General features: G+C 41.2%; 1 pseudogene; it reads left to right on the forward strand.

The window, feature by feature from the left end:
- Nucleotides 1-1965: 1965 nt before the first annotated feature.
- On the forward strand, nt 1966-15499 carry LOC149174516 (LEAF RUST 10 DISEASE-RESISTANCE LOCUS RECEPTOR-LIKE PROTEIN KINASE-like 1.4 pseudogene; annotated as a pseudogene).
- Nucleotides 15500-15720: the final 221 nt, after the last annotated feature.

A 15720-nucleotide genomic window follows, 5' to 3' on the forward strand; every position in this document is an offset into this window, starting at 1 on the left:
TATATAGAAAGGAGGTCTTGTCATTTGTATCATCCAAGAATTGTTCATTCGTGTAATGTAAAGGAGGTTGCCCCCTCGAAGAGGCTTATTTCTAAGACGTTCATCTATCTTATCTATATTTTTGTGAGCTAGTTTCATAACACTATAGCTTGCTTAATACGGGTGAATTCATTCTTTTCCCTATTGTCCCAACTATAGACTGCATCCTTCTTGATCATGTCTTGCATTGGTTTTACTATCTGCGCATAGTTCGAGATGAACTTCCAGAGGAAGTTTATCTTTCCCAAGAAGGATTGCATTACATTCTTGTTAGCTGGGTGAGGGATCTGGGTAATGGTCTGGACCCAGTCCATATCAACCTTGATCCCGCTTTTGGCAATGATGTCCCCAAGGAGGTTCCCCTAAGGCACTGTAAATACACTCTTTTTGGTATTCACAAAAATCCTGTATTTCGGCATTGCTCAAATATTTTCTTCAAATGGCATATGTAGTCTCACCGTTCTCTGGAAAACACAGTCACGTCATCAATGTACACCACTACGCTCTATCTGATGAGTCCACAGAAGGCATTTTCCATGCTGCGCTGAAAGGTTGCGCTTGCATTCACGAGCCTAAATGGCATTCGTCTATATGCGAACGTACCCCACATGGTAATGAAGGTAGTTTTGAGTTGATCAGGTTCCACTACCAAGAACTGATTGTATCCTGAAAACCCATCAAGTAAGGAAAACATCTCTGCCCCAGATACCATTGGTAAAATATGCTCCATATATGGCATGGGGTAATTGTCTTTGTCTAAGGCACGGTTCAAGTTTCAGAAATCAACGCACAAGCGGATTTCCCCAAACTTCTTACGTACAAGAACAAGGTTGGAAACCCATGTGGAATGACGAACTCTGTATATGATACGTGCATCCAACAACTTGGTCAACTCTTTCTATATGAGGGGTTCAAGTGACGGATGTACTTCCTTCAACTTCTTCTGAAATGGCTTGACCCCTTCTTTGATTGTAATTACATGTTGGATTATTCGTGTGTCGTATGTTTTCAGATCATCAAATGTCCACACGAACACATCCAGGTACTATTTGAACAAGCAAACAAAGCCTTGTTGCTCTTGCTGCGTGCAACACATATTGAGATTGACGAACTTTGAATCTTAATTCTATTCCCAAGTTTATCTGTTCATGCATCATGGTGGATCTGTGGGTTTTGTTGTTCTTTGGCCCTTGAAAGCCATTCTGCAAGTCATAGAGATTTTCCAAAGATACCACACCCTTGGGGATGAAATTTTCTTTCTTGTCATCAACCCCAACTTGCAGAGACTGCTCCTGCTCATCTTCTTCAATTGCTTCCTCTTTGAAGACATCAACGTTGGCCATGAAATGTATTATATATTAATCATCGTCAAAAACATGTAGACTAGTTATGTTATCATGGATAGAAGGCTTATATTGGGCAACCAAGACAGGGACACAAATCATAAACTTCTCACTGATTGAGAAACCAAGAAAAAGCGCACTCCTTTCCTTGGAAACGTCTAAAAAATTGGGAAAGAAGGAAACATCTCATTGTATTTTCTTTATCCAATAATGTATTTGATTTTTATGCAATATCTTTTGTAATTACAAAATTAAAAATAAGGAGAATGTTTGCATTGTTTATAAAATGCTCATCTCTCCCTCATAATAAATGATGATATTTCCAGAGAGTTGTTCTGTTATCCTCTTTTCTTTGTTATGTGATTCTCTGAATCAGTTTCTCAAAACTGCAAGTAGATCAATTGGTATCAGAGCATAAGATCTTGGAAGCCATCCACCTCTTCGAAGTTTTTTTTTCTTAGGCTCATAGATTTCAATCCATTCAATGGATGAAAATCATGCCTCCCCGTCAAGAGCCCTCAACTGCGGACTCACCAGTCCATGACTTAGCCATGTCTCTTCAAGAGCTAATTATGTTGTAGAAATGGCGCCCTCTAGGGCAATTGCAGCTCGATACATGCTTTCAGCTGCCCAAATTCTCAGGCCAAATGAATGGCAAGGCTGTCGATTCTTGGCTCCGCAGTCTCTCCAACTATTTCAAAACATGTCCAACTATGGAAGAGGAAATGAAACTTCAAATCGCCAGTCTACAATTGGAAGGCCTGGCACAAACATGGTGGGATACTCATTTGGAGAATATGTCCTTGGTTTTCAAACTTGGAGAACCAACAGAGAATAGATCAACACCTATCACATCTTGGGATAACTTTTTCTAGGCCTTAAGAGAACACTTCTATCCCCTAGGATATATCCAAAATATCCTTGCCAAATGGTTACAACTTCAACAACTACCAAATCAATCAGTGCAAGCTTACATTGATGTCTTCTGCAAGTTGTGCATTCAACTCCATATCTTTGATCCAGAAGAGGTACTAATTATCAAATTTAATTATGGTTTGCTAATGCTTTTTCGCCGAGAAGTTGATTTGTTTGATAGTACTTCATTGGACAAGGCATTTATTTGGGCCCTGGCTGTGGAACACAAAGTGGGTCCTCGAATCTGATCTCCTCAAGCTAGAAATGGTCCATCTCCCTCTGGTTCTTCTAATATAGCCTCTACCTCATCCCCCACACCTCACAATACCCCCTGGTGTACATTTCATAAGACCAACTCACATGCTTCTGCAGATTGTAAAGTACTGAAAAATCTACGCCCTAACAAGACTCTTATTACAGAGGTCGAGCAACCAAATGCCACTACCCCTCTTGCAGTTGTTTCTCTCGACAACCCTACCGAAGTGGACCCCTCTCTCATCCTCATGACTTCTAATGCAACAAACACCTCTGGTGCACCTCTATTTACCCATAATTGTCAAATTAAACATGAGTTGGCCACTCTTATTCTCGACAATGGCAGTCAAAAGAATCTTGTGGCACAAGACTTGGTTCAATGCCTTTGCCTTCCCACCACTCCACACCCACACCCTTATTAGCTTGGTTGGGTCCAAAATGGTGGTCCTCATCTTACCATCTCCCAACGATGTGTTGTAACCTTTGCTATTGGCCCTTTTCACGATACTATGGTATGTGATGTTTCTCCTCTCAATTGTGTCGATTTGTTACTGGGAATTCCATACCAAGAAGCCCGACATGTTGTTTATCATGCTAAAGATCACCAATACCACTTGCAGCATGATGGCCACACCTATGTGCTCACATCCTTAGCTAGCAGATCAACCCAACCTTCTACTGGCAAATCTCCCATTACGAGAGCCAATTTAAACCAATGTGTTTCTTTGTGCTTGGTTCGCCCTGTCAAGCCAGACAACCTCACCAATCCAGTCCCTCCTGCAATGGCTCCTCTACTCCAAGAATTTGTAGATGTCTTCACCCAACCCACAGGGCTGCCTCCAGCATGCTCTGTTGAACAAAAAATCGATCTTATTCCTGGTGCTTCCTTACCCAATACCCCATCTTATCACCTCGCTCCTCGAGAGGCCACTGAAATTGAACACCAAATTGAACAATTGTTGACATCTAGCCATATTCAACCTTCATCCTCACCATGTGCATCTCCAGCTTTTATTATTCCCAAAAAAGATACTTCTGAATGACGCCTTGTGACAGACTACCAGGCCATTAATAAAGCCACTGTTAAAAACCACTACCCCCTACCCACATTGAATATTTGTTGGACCACTTACATGGGTCTTGTTTCTTCATAAACATGGAATTGACTGCAGGCTACCATCTAGTTCGAATGCATGCATCCAACACATGGAAAAATTCTTTCAAAACAAGGTTTGGGCTATTTGAATGGTTGTTCATGCCATTTGGACTGACCAATGCACCGACCACCTTTATGAGATTCATTAATGATGTTTTTAGGGCACACTTGGGTAAGTTTGTGGTCATTTACCTTGATGGTATTTTGGTATTCAGTAAATATTGGGAAGACCATCTTCAGCATGTTCACATCATACTTGAGTTATTACAAACACATCAACTTCAGGTCAAAGAGAAGAAACCCTCTTTTGGACAAACATCAGTTCAATATTTTGGATTTATTATTGACAACATAGACGTTCACCTAGATCCATCTTGGGTACATGCTTTGGCACAATGGCTAGCCCCTTCCAATGCACATGACCTCAAGAGATTCATGGGAGGTATTAATTTCTACATAAATTTTTTCTCTCATTTCTCACAGTTGGCTCACCCTTTGCACTAGTTGTCAAAGCATGCAAAGTTTATATGGAATGTCGAATCCGAGCACTAGATTGCTCAACTCAAGAATGAATTATGCTCAGCCCTTGTTCTTCGCTTGCCAGATATGAATGAACCATTTGAGCTCAAAACTGATGCCTCTCAATTCGCCATTGGGGATGATCTTAAATAGGGAGGCCACCGTATGGCATACCATTCTGAGGTGCTTGCGGATGCTAAGCTCATGTACAACACATATGACAAGGAATTCTATAGTCTAGTGCAAGATTTGAAGTAGTGGCGCCATTACATTCTTGGCAAAGAGACCATCCTCCATACAGATCATCATCCACTAATCTTCATCAACTCACAATGCAAGATTCAAGAGAAACGCCATCTAAAGTGGGTTTCTTACATTCAACAATTCCATCTGGTGATTAAATTTAAGAAGGGGACAACAAATAAAATGGTTGATTTGTTAAGTCGACCACCTACTCAGGTCCTACACATTCTAGAGGTTTGTGCTGCATATGATGCCTAGAAAGATATGTATGCAATAGATCTGGTCTTTGGGGAGATATGGGAAGCTCTGCAGCAACCTACAATCATCAACCAAACTCCCTTTCTTGATTATACCATTCGTAATGGTTGGTTGTATAAACTTAACCAACTCTGTGTGCCACAATCTGATGATCATCTCCTTCTCATCTGTGAAGCACATTCCTCTTCATGCGGAGGGCATTTTGGCACAACCAAGACCATTCTCAATCTTCACCGCCACTTCTATTGGACTACCTTACCCAAGCAAGTGGAAAAATTCATTCGCGCATGTTCTCTTTGTTCACAAAGAAAGCCCTCAAACTATAAGCACGGTTTGTATCAACCATTACCAATTCCGTCTCGTCCTTGGGAATCCATTTCCATGGAATTTTTAAGTGGTCTTCCTACTACTTTCCGCAAACATGATGTTATTTGGGTAGTGGTATGTCATTTCTCCAAGATGGTTATCTTTATTCCTTGTCATAAGACTACCTCTACTACTCAGACCACGGATCTCTTCTTCCAACATGTTTAGCCACACTTTGGTTTTCCAAGTAGAATTATTTCTGATCATGAATCTTGTTTTCTCAATACATTTTAGCATACTCTTTGGTCTTTGTTGGGTTTCCAACTTCGTTTCTCCACTGAATTTCAACCACAAATAGATGGACAAACTGAAGTTGTTAACCGTACTTTGGTTCACTCCCTTCACAGTTATTTTTCTAGCAACAAACAATGAGATACATATTTTCACATCAATCAACATAGTTACAATAGTGCCACTCCTCCACCGGTTTCTCCCCTCTTGAGGTTTGTTTTGGGTTTTAGCCAAGTGCACCCTCTAAGATGCCATTGACTATCACCCCATCTAGGTATGCACATCAACAACAAGAACAAAATAAGCTCAAAATTTCATAAACTCCATATCTCAATGCCGAAATTTAGTAACTGCTACTTTGCAGGCAACCCAAGATCACGCCAAACAAAGGCATGACAAGCAGCGAACACCGTTTTCTTTTCAACCTAGAGATCGTGTATGGCTCTTGTTGGAAAAGAAACACTTCAAGGGCCACCACCATAAGCTGCACCCTCTGTGATATGGCCCCTATATTGTTCTGGAATGCATTGGCAACAATGCATATCACTTGGACTTGCCTTCCCAGCTTGGCATCCACGATGTGCTTAATGTTAATAATCTCAAGCTCTTTGAACCACCTCTCCTTGAGGAATCTATTACAGTTCGTCATCTGGTAGATAATATTCCATATTTTTAGCCTCCTCTGCTCAACGATACAATTCTTGACTCCAGGAAAAGGAATACATGCCAGTAGCCTTACTTATCATATCTGGTTGGTCGGAAGGGACACACACTAGCACAGGCAAAATGGATGATTGCCAAAACATTGCAACACACTTTCCCTCATTTGGTGGAGGAAGTAGGGATGCTTCCTGCTCTAAACAGGGAGGAATTTGGAAACCAAGATAGGCACACAAATCAGAAACTTCTCACTGATTGGGAAACCAAGAAAAAGCACACTCCTTTCCTTGGAAACATCTAAGAGTAGAAAAGATGGAAACATCTAAAAAACTGGGAAAGAAGGAAACATCTCAATGTATTTTCTTTATCTAATAATGTATTTGATTTTTATGCAATATCTTTTGTAATTACAAAATTAAAAATAAGGAGAATGTTTGCATTATTTATAAAATGCTCATCTCTCCCTCATAATAAATGATGATATTTCTAGAGAGCTATTCTATTATCCTCTTTTCTTTGTTATGTGATTCTCTGAATCAGTTTCTCAAAACTATAGGTAGATCATATACCAAATTTCAACAATAAATATATCCCTAAGTGGTGACATCCTAGAAGCTACATTTGCTAAAGCATTGGTAGTTGCATTACGTGTTCTTGGCACAACAATGATATTAAATTTTTGTAAGTTAGAGACCATTCGCCATAACTCTTGCTGGTAACTTTTTAGATGAGGTGATAAACAGTGTATGGTGTTACATACCTTCTGTATCACTATTTCCAAATCACCTACCACTTTGAGTGCAACAACCTTGAGGCTAATGGATTTTTGCAAGCCCAATATGAGTGCTTCATATTCAACAATTTTGTTTGTGTACTCGAACTCCAAGTGGGTCGAGATCAAATGTTTCCTGTGCTTAGGTTCAATCAAGACACACTAGGCTCCAGAGCCATCCAGTGTCTTTGATCCATCAAAGTACATGGTCCACAACTCATTTGTACACGGATCGTTCGATGCACTTGTACTATTTCTATTGCTAATAGTGTTACAATGCATTGTACAAGTTTCATTTCCATTAGCTGGGTAACGAAGGAGACCCAATTGTATGTTTGGTTGGGTTGGAGTTCATTGTGTGAGATAACACCCCAACGTTGTTTCCTAGAAAAAGTTGCCGAACATGAGCTCTGCGAAGGCTAATGGTTCATTCTCATCATTGATGGGAGTGATGTTATGCCTCATGTATCTCTCAGATAACACCTAGATTTGATTGCTTTTTCCCTGATACGGAAGCCACAAGTGTGACCAGTTTGTAGCAAAGTATCCATTCAACTTGCTAGACCAGTCTCTGCTGAGTAGTAAGCCATATGATTTCGATATGTCCACAACAACAGTGTTTATGCACTAGTGAACTCGGCCATCATGAGATAAACAGATGATCACATCCCGAAGTTCACCAATGGATGGTACGCATGTTCGATCAAGTTGGATGATTTGTGTTGAAGTCTTGCTCCATTGTGTATTGATCTTCTTAGCGATGGAGAGCGGCATGTCATTGGTTGATATTCCAGAATCAACCAAACAGTTGTGAACATTGCAGTTAAATATTTCGAATGAAAGCAAGAATGGAGGGGAAACAGAGTTTACTTCTTCCATCTAGAGTGTGTTGAGCATAACTGGGAGTGAACTAGGAGATCTGATTGCTCCCTTGCTGGTAGAGGTTGCATTGTCTGTAGATGTGTTCCCTAGTGCGCACAAGAGAATATCCCGCTGACTTCGAATCTTAGCCAACTCGAACAAACTGATGTTTGTGCGATTTTTCTTCATGTCTTCCAAAATGTTGTAGTCGAGAGCGGGTAGACTTACCGAGGTGTTCGGGGTCAGACTTGTGTTCGTACTGTCTGGCGGAGTGTTCTGCAGTTTGCTGCTCATGGATGTGATTTTGTCCGCCATTGTCTTCCTAAGCTTTCTTTGTGTTTTCTATTTTTTGACGGCAGGTGGATCAACCTTCCTCAGTAGTTCAAGCTTTTCTCGCATTTCCCCAAATGTAGGGGGATCCCCTTGACTTCTTAGATTGTATCGACCATTTTTCTTTTGGGGCTGCTTCTCAGTGTTTGTCTTCTACGCTACTTGCGAGCACCAATACATGTTGATTACTTGCCGAGTGTTGGGTGCCTCATAAGATGTAGCATCTTCGTTGTCGTCTATGTCTCTTGGCTGGCACTGTGAACTGCTCACTACGTTTAGTGCGCGGTTGTATATTGAGCCTTCAACTCATTTCCATTCTGAACAGGACCCTTCCAGGTGATCGTCTTCATAGAAAGAGAAAAAATCGGTATTCGCACACTATTATAACTGGAACACTAAACTGGAGCTCTACGCACTTTTCGCTGGGAAGCGGTTTCTTCCTAATGAAATGCTTCCTTGCTGTTGTTTGGGAAGCCGACTACTCATAGATGTGTCGACTGTTCATTGTTTGAACTCAGACACTTCTTTTATCAAGTTCTTAAGAAGACGAGTAAGGGTTTCAATATCACTTGCTTCCTTGTCTTTGCCCTAACTCGTGCATCCTGGGGCTTCCTTCTCGCATCTTTGGAGTTATTCACTGGTTCATCATCCTTGATGACTCCAATCACGTGCAGGTTCTTCTCTACAACGATTGCCTTTTCGCAGTTTTTTAGTAATGTTGGTTTTCGCAGTTCTCTACAATGTTGGTTGCCAGTGCAAATGTGTAGTAATCGACAGTGATGGAGTCATGAGGTTTCGTGTCCACTGCAAACTTGTTCAATATGCACAAAAACCTCTGATTGAAGTCTTTTACCTTTTATTTCACCTCCATCTTCAGGCTGCCCAACTCTTTGAGCAACATGGCCAGGGTCTTGTCATCAACAATTTTTTCCAGAAACATGTGTTTGAACATACCCCAGTTATGGATGGAGTTGACAGGAAGGTTGTGATACCATACTGTTGCACGACCATCCAAGGTACATGGGAATAGTCTACATGCAACATCGTCATACCGTACCTCGATTGTCTGCAGTTGTAGGTAGAAGTTGTCCAAGTGATCTTCTGCCTTCTTTGTGAGCATTCTCTCTTAACGCTTTGATATCTTGTGCAAAGAACCCAGGAGAGCCAATTGTCCCTGAGTCATCCATTCCAGTTTTTGTCAACCATGTCTTCTTCTTCTTCTTCGTCCTACTCATCTTCTTCAGAATCTGATGGTTTCGACTTTGAGTCTGTTGGTTTGTCTCCGCCTTCGCCTCCTCCGCTGCCTTGTCCTTCACCTCATGTACCAGAATATGAGCCCAAGATCACGAGGGTGTCTTGTTCTCCCTGTTGGAAGACTGGAGGTTCCTCTCCATTCTCAAAAGCGTCTGCCAGACCTTCGAGTGTGGAAAGAAGAACTTCTTCCATTGATGATACAACAACTCTTGTGGAGTGGTCTCTGGCTTTCTTGATGCATATGGAATATCTTGTATTCCTGGGATCAGTACGACTGCTTTTGCGAACTAATGAGTGATGGGACAGACAGAGCGAAGGTGTTGATACGAAATTTCGTGTTCATATCTGGGAAGTGAGGAGTAACCAACTTCAGAGTTGCGCGTATGAGAGGGAGTGCGAGTTACTGCCTTGACCAGATGATTGATGACTGAGGGTGAGAGGACATTCAAACATAAACAACTGGAGACCCTCCTTCTAGCACCAAAAATGTTGACGGTGTTGGAATAGACAACATTCAGGGGATCTCCCCAGTATGAAGTCCCAACTAGACCTCACACTGTTTGGTGTAGGAGTCCCATCCGGTATGATGGCCCAATTTCCATTATCTTAAAGGTTTTCCTTAGCTCTTGCTTGTCAACACATGAGAGTGGTCTGATTTGTCTTCGAATAACGAGGTTTGCATGCTTGGTGAGTGCTTAGTGTTACTTGTGTCAAGGTTATTTCACCGCAGAGGGAGAGGGTGGAAGTGAGTCTCAAGTCGAAAGGGAATAGTCCCAACTCTATCAGAGACACACAACACAGCAGGACATGCGCAACTTCCAGCAGAGTAGTCCACATAGATGTGGCAGTCACAAACACACAGTGAATGGATAGCACGTACAACACCCAGTGGAGTAGTCCACATGAGTGCGATGGTCGTTATAACAAGTTTTTGAGAATGGTTCTGTCAAGTGTCCGGTGGGATAACCCACACGGGCGAGACAACATTAACAACTTATACAACACATTTTCGTAAGCATATGTATTAGAACAACCGAAATAGTTCAATTGTTTTAATACAGGTTAAAGAAACATGCATTACAGGTGTCTAGAGAATAGTCTTACAAACAAATACAATACATGTGCGAAAACATGCTGGCCTGTAATCAGGTTTCTGAATTGAGAAAAAGTTCCAAGACACATCGGTACACCATACATCACTAACCCCGATAGCGGGGCGTTGGAGCCACTACTCGCTCTTGAAAGAAAAGACTACAGGCTCTCAAGGCTATGTGAGAGGAGCTAAGGTGAAAAGTCTTTTGCATGTACAAACGAGGGGTATTTATAGCCCAGGGTAAAACTTGCCCTTGTGACTGTTCAACGTCCCTCATGACTGTTTGATTTACATGCAGGTCTCTTGGACTTCCACGTTACTTTACATTGATTACAGCAGTGTGGCCCATAGTAGTGATGTGGCCAATATGACTCATGACATGACTCAACATGACAAAGTTGTTACATTCATGTTGGTGGTGGTGTGCATGTCGAGCTGCAGTGCTGCTGAGTGATGTATGTGCTCTTGGTGTATCATAACTTCACCTCTGCATGGCAAGTTGTGCGAAGTCTGTGATGGTCTTGGTGTTCGCTTGATGTTGCATAAGCATGTCTCTCCTTCGCTTGTACTTGGCATGCTCCATGTGTTTGTCCATTCGTGAACAAGTCTCCTTGCATGTGCTCCTTGTTCATCCCGTTCGTCATCGCGCCATGTCTCATCCATGTACTTGTATCTGCAATCACTCATGATGAGACAACATCAAATCTATAAATATCCTAGTCTACCATGATGCATGTTTTTTCACTTTTGGATGTAGGTGACTGGGAGAGAGGACAAGGCTCTGAAACTATGCAAGGCACATTTCAAGCCGGGATGCGGGCTTCGGGCACTGTCCATGAAAATTGCGCAGAGGTCACTAGGAGGCTGAGATGGGCAATTCGGATTGACAATGACTGTCTGCGGGATCTAGCTCAGCTGAAGGGCAGATCTGTGCAATTTTTTCAGGGAGACAGTGTAGTCAGCAGGGGGAGACTGGCAGTGAATATTGTGCAATTTCTTCGGGGAGATCGCACCGGGCTACAGGAGGCTACTAGCAAAAACAACGCAAAGTTGGAAGGCTGGCTTGCTAGACATGCCTACAGAGTTTTTGGGCTGAGAGGGATGCTGGGCAGTTGGGAGACTTCTCATGAAAACTGTACAATTTTAAGGAGGAGAAACAGGTTGATTGACAGGGTGACTGGCTGAAAAAACGACTCAATTTTTTAGGGCAGTGTAGTGACAGGCAGTAGGTGTCTGTCCGGCATGTCTGCACAACTTATTCAGTCAACGAAAGTGGGCATGCTTGTCAGCTTCTGCACAATTTTTTGGAGGATTGGGGCCCGGGGTCACTGCCTAGTCAAACTCTTTGGTTGACCACCTGGAGGCTTGGTGGGTTTGCTTGTGGGCAGCACAAATTGAGATGGCTTGCTGAGAAGCTTATGCATTGTTCTGGGTGACGGTCGCCGGGTCGACTCCAAGATTGCGAAGTGTAGACTACCTGGGAAGCATCCTTAAGCTCTGCGCAATTCTGGGTAGCAATACATGTTCACTGAGGGCTGAAACTGTGCAGTGCAGCTCAACAGAGGTTCAATTGTTGGGGTTGGTCTGGTTGAAATAGCTTCAGCAAAATGACTAAGTGTGTGAACGAGTGAATTCGTACATGCATAACCTTGTGAACACACACTCAACATGACTTGACGACAAGAGACCTCGAACCATCAAGACAACATACACTCAGTGTGATTGACCGATGGTGCGAGCGACAAGCACAACAATTGTGATAGATTTTTGGATGACCACGACAACAGTTGCACGACATTACATACAACTCCATGTGTGAGTGCGAAGAATGTTTACATAGCGAATACAACTTGTAGACACGAAGATGGACCTTGTGCATGGCCAGAACATGGCTGCAAGCATGACATTGTGACCAACATGTCAAAAGATGTTTGGTGAACTGTCAAGCGAGGAGGGTGCAAAGACTCAACACGAGCTCACGTGATGAGCCCGAGTGTTTGCAAACATCAAGGAAAAACCAAGGAAGGTTTTGAAATTGGATGCAGGCCAAAATTTTGGAGGGTGTTGCAGCCACTACAACTGGTTGCTAGAGCTATAACAAACACATCTCCTCCATCCTACTAAGAAGGTTTTTCAAATTCATAACTAAAATCATTATTTTCATTCTTATTCTTTTTTTTTCTCTTCCTTGCATTCTCTTCTAAAATGTCAATCTTTTCGTAGTTCCAACATTCTTCTTTGGGATTTCTAGGAGACTTAAGTCTCCCATGGGATTTGAACATACCCCTTTCCCTCTTGTAACATTTCTTATTTGATCTTCCATGAACTGTCAAGTCCTCATTGGTGGATTCAAAAGATTTCCACCTCGCCTCTTCTGATAATAAAGTAGTCACAACCTCATTAGGCATTAATGAATTTACAATGAATATAATGGCCAATACTCGGCTTTTTTATGAATCTGGTAAGGAATATAATTTTTTTATACAATTATCATCCTTGCCCATCTTCTTTCCAACTAAGATCATCTGGGTCATAATAGTATTGAATCCATCAAGTACTCAAATACAAAATCACCATCACTCATTCTGAAGGAAAATAACTTTTTCCACATGCAATTTTTATTAGGTAGGGATTTAGCCCACAGCACAAACCCCCAGATTCTTCTAGAGAGTTTCGACAAAATTTTCTTCAAAAATGTTTGACAACACTAAATGACCCGATGATCTATAAATTGTCATGGATATTCCACTAGATAGTTCATTACAACATATCTCCTAAAATATATTATAGAATCAGAAATCTACACTCTGAGAGTTTATTTCTCCTTAGATTTCCGAATCTATTAATTATTGTTTATTGTGTATTCATGCAAATTATAATTATGCATAAAGTAGAGAAAATTGAAATAAAAACTCACAAACCACAATTGATACAAGATATATCTTGAGAAACCCTTTCAGGAGAAAACCCAGCGGGAAGGTGACATTGCTCTGCTTTCTTTCTTTGCATAGAAATTGGATGCAAGTACAAAGAAGTAAGGTCTATGGATTGTGGGATACTACAGTGCACAAATCCTCTATGTGTTTTCTCTCCCTGTCCGTCTCGACAACTGTACTCATCTATGGAACAAGATGCCCTCAAAATGAATGGAACCCTTTTTCCTCTTAGTGGCTTGGTTATAACACAACTCAATAGCCTACTAGTGGTTAGGTTTGACTCCTTCAACTCTTAACTAGAGTTACAATATGGACTCTTCTAAAGTCTTATTCATCATTATCACATGACAAGCCCCTTTTCCATGAATAATGGAGGATGACGTGGCATATTATTGAATTATGGTGGCTAAAATAGGAAGATCGACTTCTAAGTGGTATAACATTTGCATACATAGTTTGATTGCGGTGAAACTTGTGTCGCTGGAAAGATCTTTGTGTACAGAATAAGAAAAAAAGATGTGGCCCTAAAGCCGCAAAGCTTTACCCCCCAAAAACTATCATTTGACGTCTTAAAAAGTTCTTGGAAGGTTTCAGACCCCATTTTGCCAAACTAGGTCCCACCGGTAAAAATGGTCCTAGGATTAGTTGATTCCTCCACTTTTTTCACTCTAAAAGCATCAAGATGGATGAAAAAAAACATAATGATCCACTGTAAATTAGCCAAAAAAATTCTAATAAAATTTTCTCACCTTTATCTCCATCACTACCCACTTTTCATCTTTCATACCAATAAAAAGTTCTTGGAACCCATAGATCTTGATGTACGAGCAAATCCTCCCTCTTAAACTTTCATAACTCCAAGTTAGTGCCCTTTAAATTCTCCGTTTCTACTCCAAATATGCTCGTTGTTTCCCAATAACAATATTTTCTTTCATGCAAACTCCCATTAAAACCAATAATAAATTAAAAAACTTTCCCGAGATCCAAAGTGATCATGCTCATACCAATTAAAAAGAAGCAAAGGTTTAAAATACACGGTAAAAATCTAAAGAAACATAATTATATTAATGAATACAAAAATATACCGCCATTTAGATTTGAACCTATGAAAAAGCATATTTACTCGATTAATTTTACTACGACAAGTTTTAACATCAACAAATGTTTACATAATTTGTTTACATGATCCTTCTTGGATACAATAATATAATTTCATTGCTTTTGAGAAACGAGTGCAAGGGGATATATATAAATACCCAAGCCACTATAAGATATATTTAAGATAAGTCCACTTGCATTCGTTTCTTAAGAAAAGCAATGAAATTATATTATTGTAAAGGATCACGTAAACAAAATCTCCGAAACATTAGCTAAAGTTGAAAGTCGTCATGGAATAGAGCCAACTCAAGTCAAAAGGAATGCGTACACGTGGTAACTCGTCAATGCGTACACGTGGTAATATTTTCGTGCTTGAATCATCCACATCTCGTTCGTCTTTATGGCTGCACGTCTGCAGACAGTCCAGAGCTGCTGCTCGTCTACGAATTTGTACCAAATGGGACTTTGGAAAATCATCTTCATGGTGATCGCAATGAACCTGGGGGACTGTCATGGAATACCCGTTTGAATATTGCTATTCAAACTGCCCATGCCTTGGCTTTCCTTCACAGCTTTAATCCACCAATATTCCACAGAGATGTGAAATCCTCTAATATTCTCTTGGACGAGAATTTCAATGTCAAAGTGGCAGATTTTGGGCTTTGCAGGTATATGCCCGTAAGTGCCTCACATGTCACTACAACCCCTCAAGGCACACCAGGATATGTTGACCCAGAGTACCACAAGTACTATCAGTTGACGGAGAAATCCGATGTGTACAGCTTCGGGTCTGCCAAATTAGCGGTGGATGTAAATCGGGATACAAGGGAAATCAACCTTGCTAACTTGGCAATATCAAAGATTCAAGAAGGGGCTTTGCATGAACTGGTGGACCCGCAGCTGGAGATGGAAACGAATGAGGAGGTAAAGGTCACAGTAAGTGCAGTTGCAGAATTGGCCTTCAGGTGTCTGTCGTCAGAGAGCGATGACAGACCACACATGAAGGAAGTTGTTGCTCAGCTTGAGGTAATCAGAGGCATGTTGGATGTCTGTCCATCTCCACAGGAGCAGTCGGCATCGTTTCCCACCCATAAACACTGGCGATCGTTCCCCACCTCCGTGCAAGAAAAGTGGCCCATCACGGGCTACAATGCCAACGCCAGCGCATAAATTTCTCCACTATATGTAAAAGGTTAAGATCATATAGTGGAGTCTGGACTATATACTTGCTATATAATTGCTTTATATGATGTAAATATACTTAATAAAATAGTAAGATATTTGGGATTTAAAACCAGTTTAGATTCATCGATTTATCATGGGTCAAGAGGGATCAAATCTCTCGAGGGGTAAACCTTTTTTTTGGAGTGTAGAACTTGAAAAGTTTGCAG

Source organism: Pinus tabuliformis, chromosome 4_1 (genome assembly GCF_031772625.1).
Source record: "Pinus tabuliformis cultivar Carrire ecotype Pingquan chromosome 4_1, CPIR1, whole genome shotgun sequence".
Lineage (NCBI taxonomy): Eukaryota > Viridiplantae > Streptophyta > Pinopsida > Pinales > Pinaceae > Pinus > Pinus tabuliformis.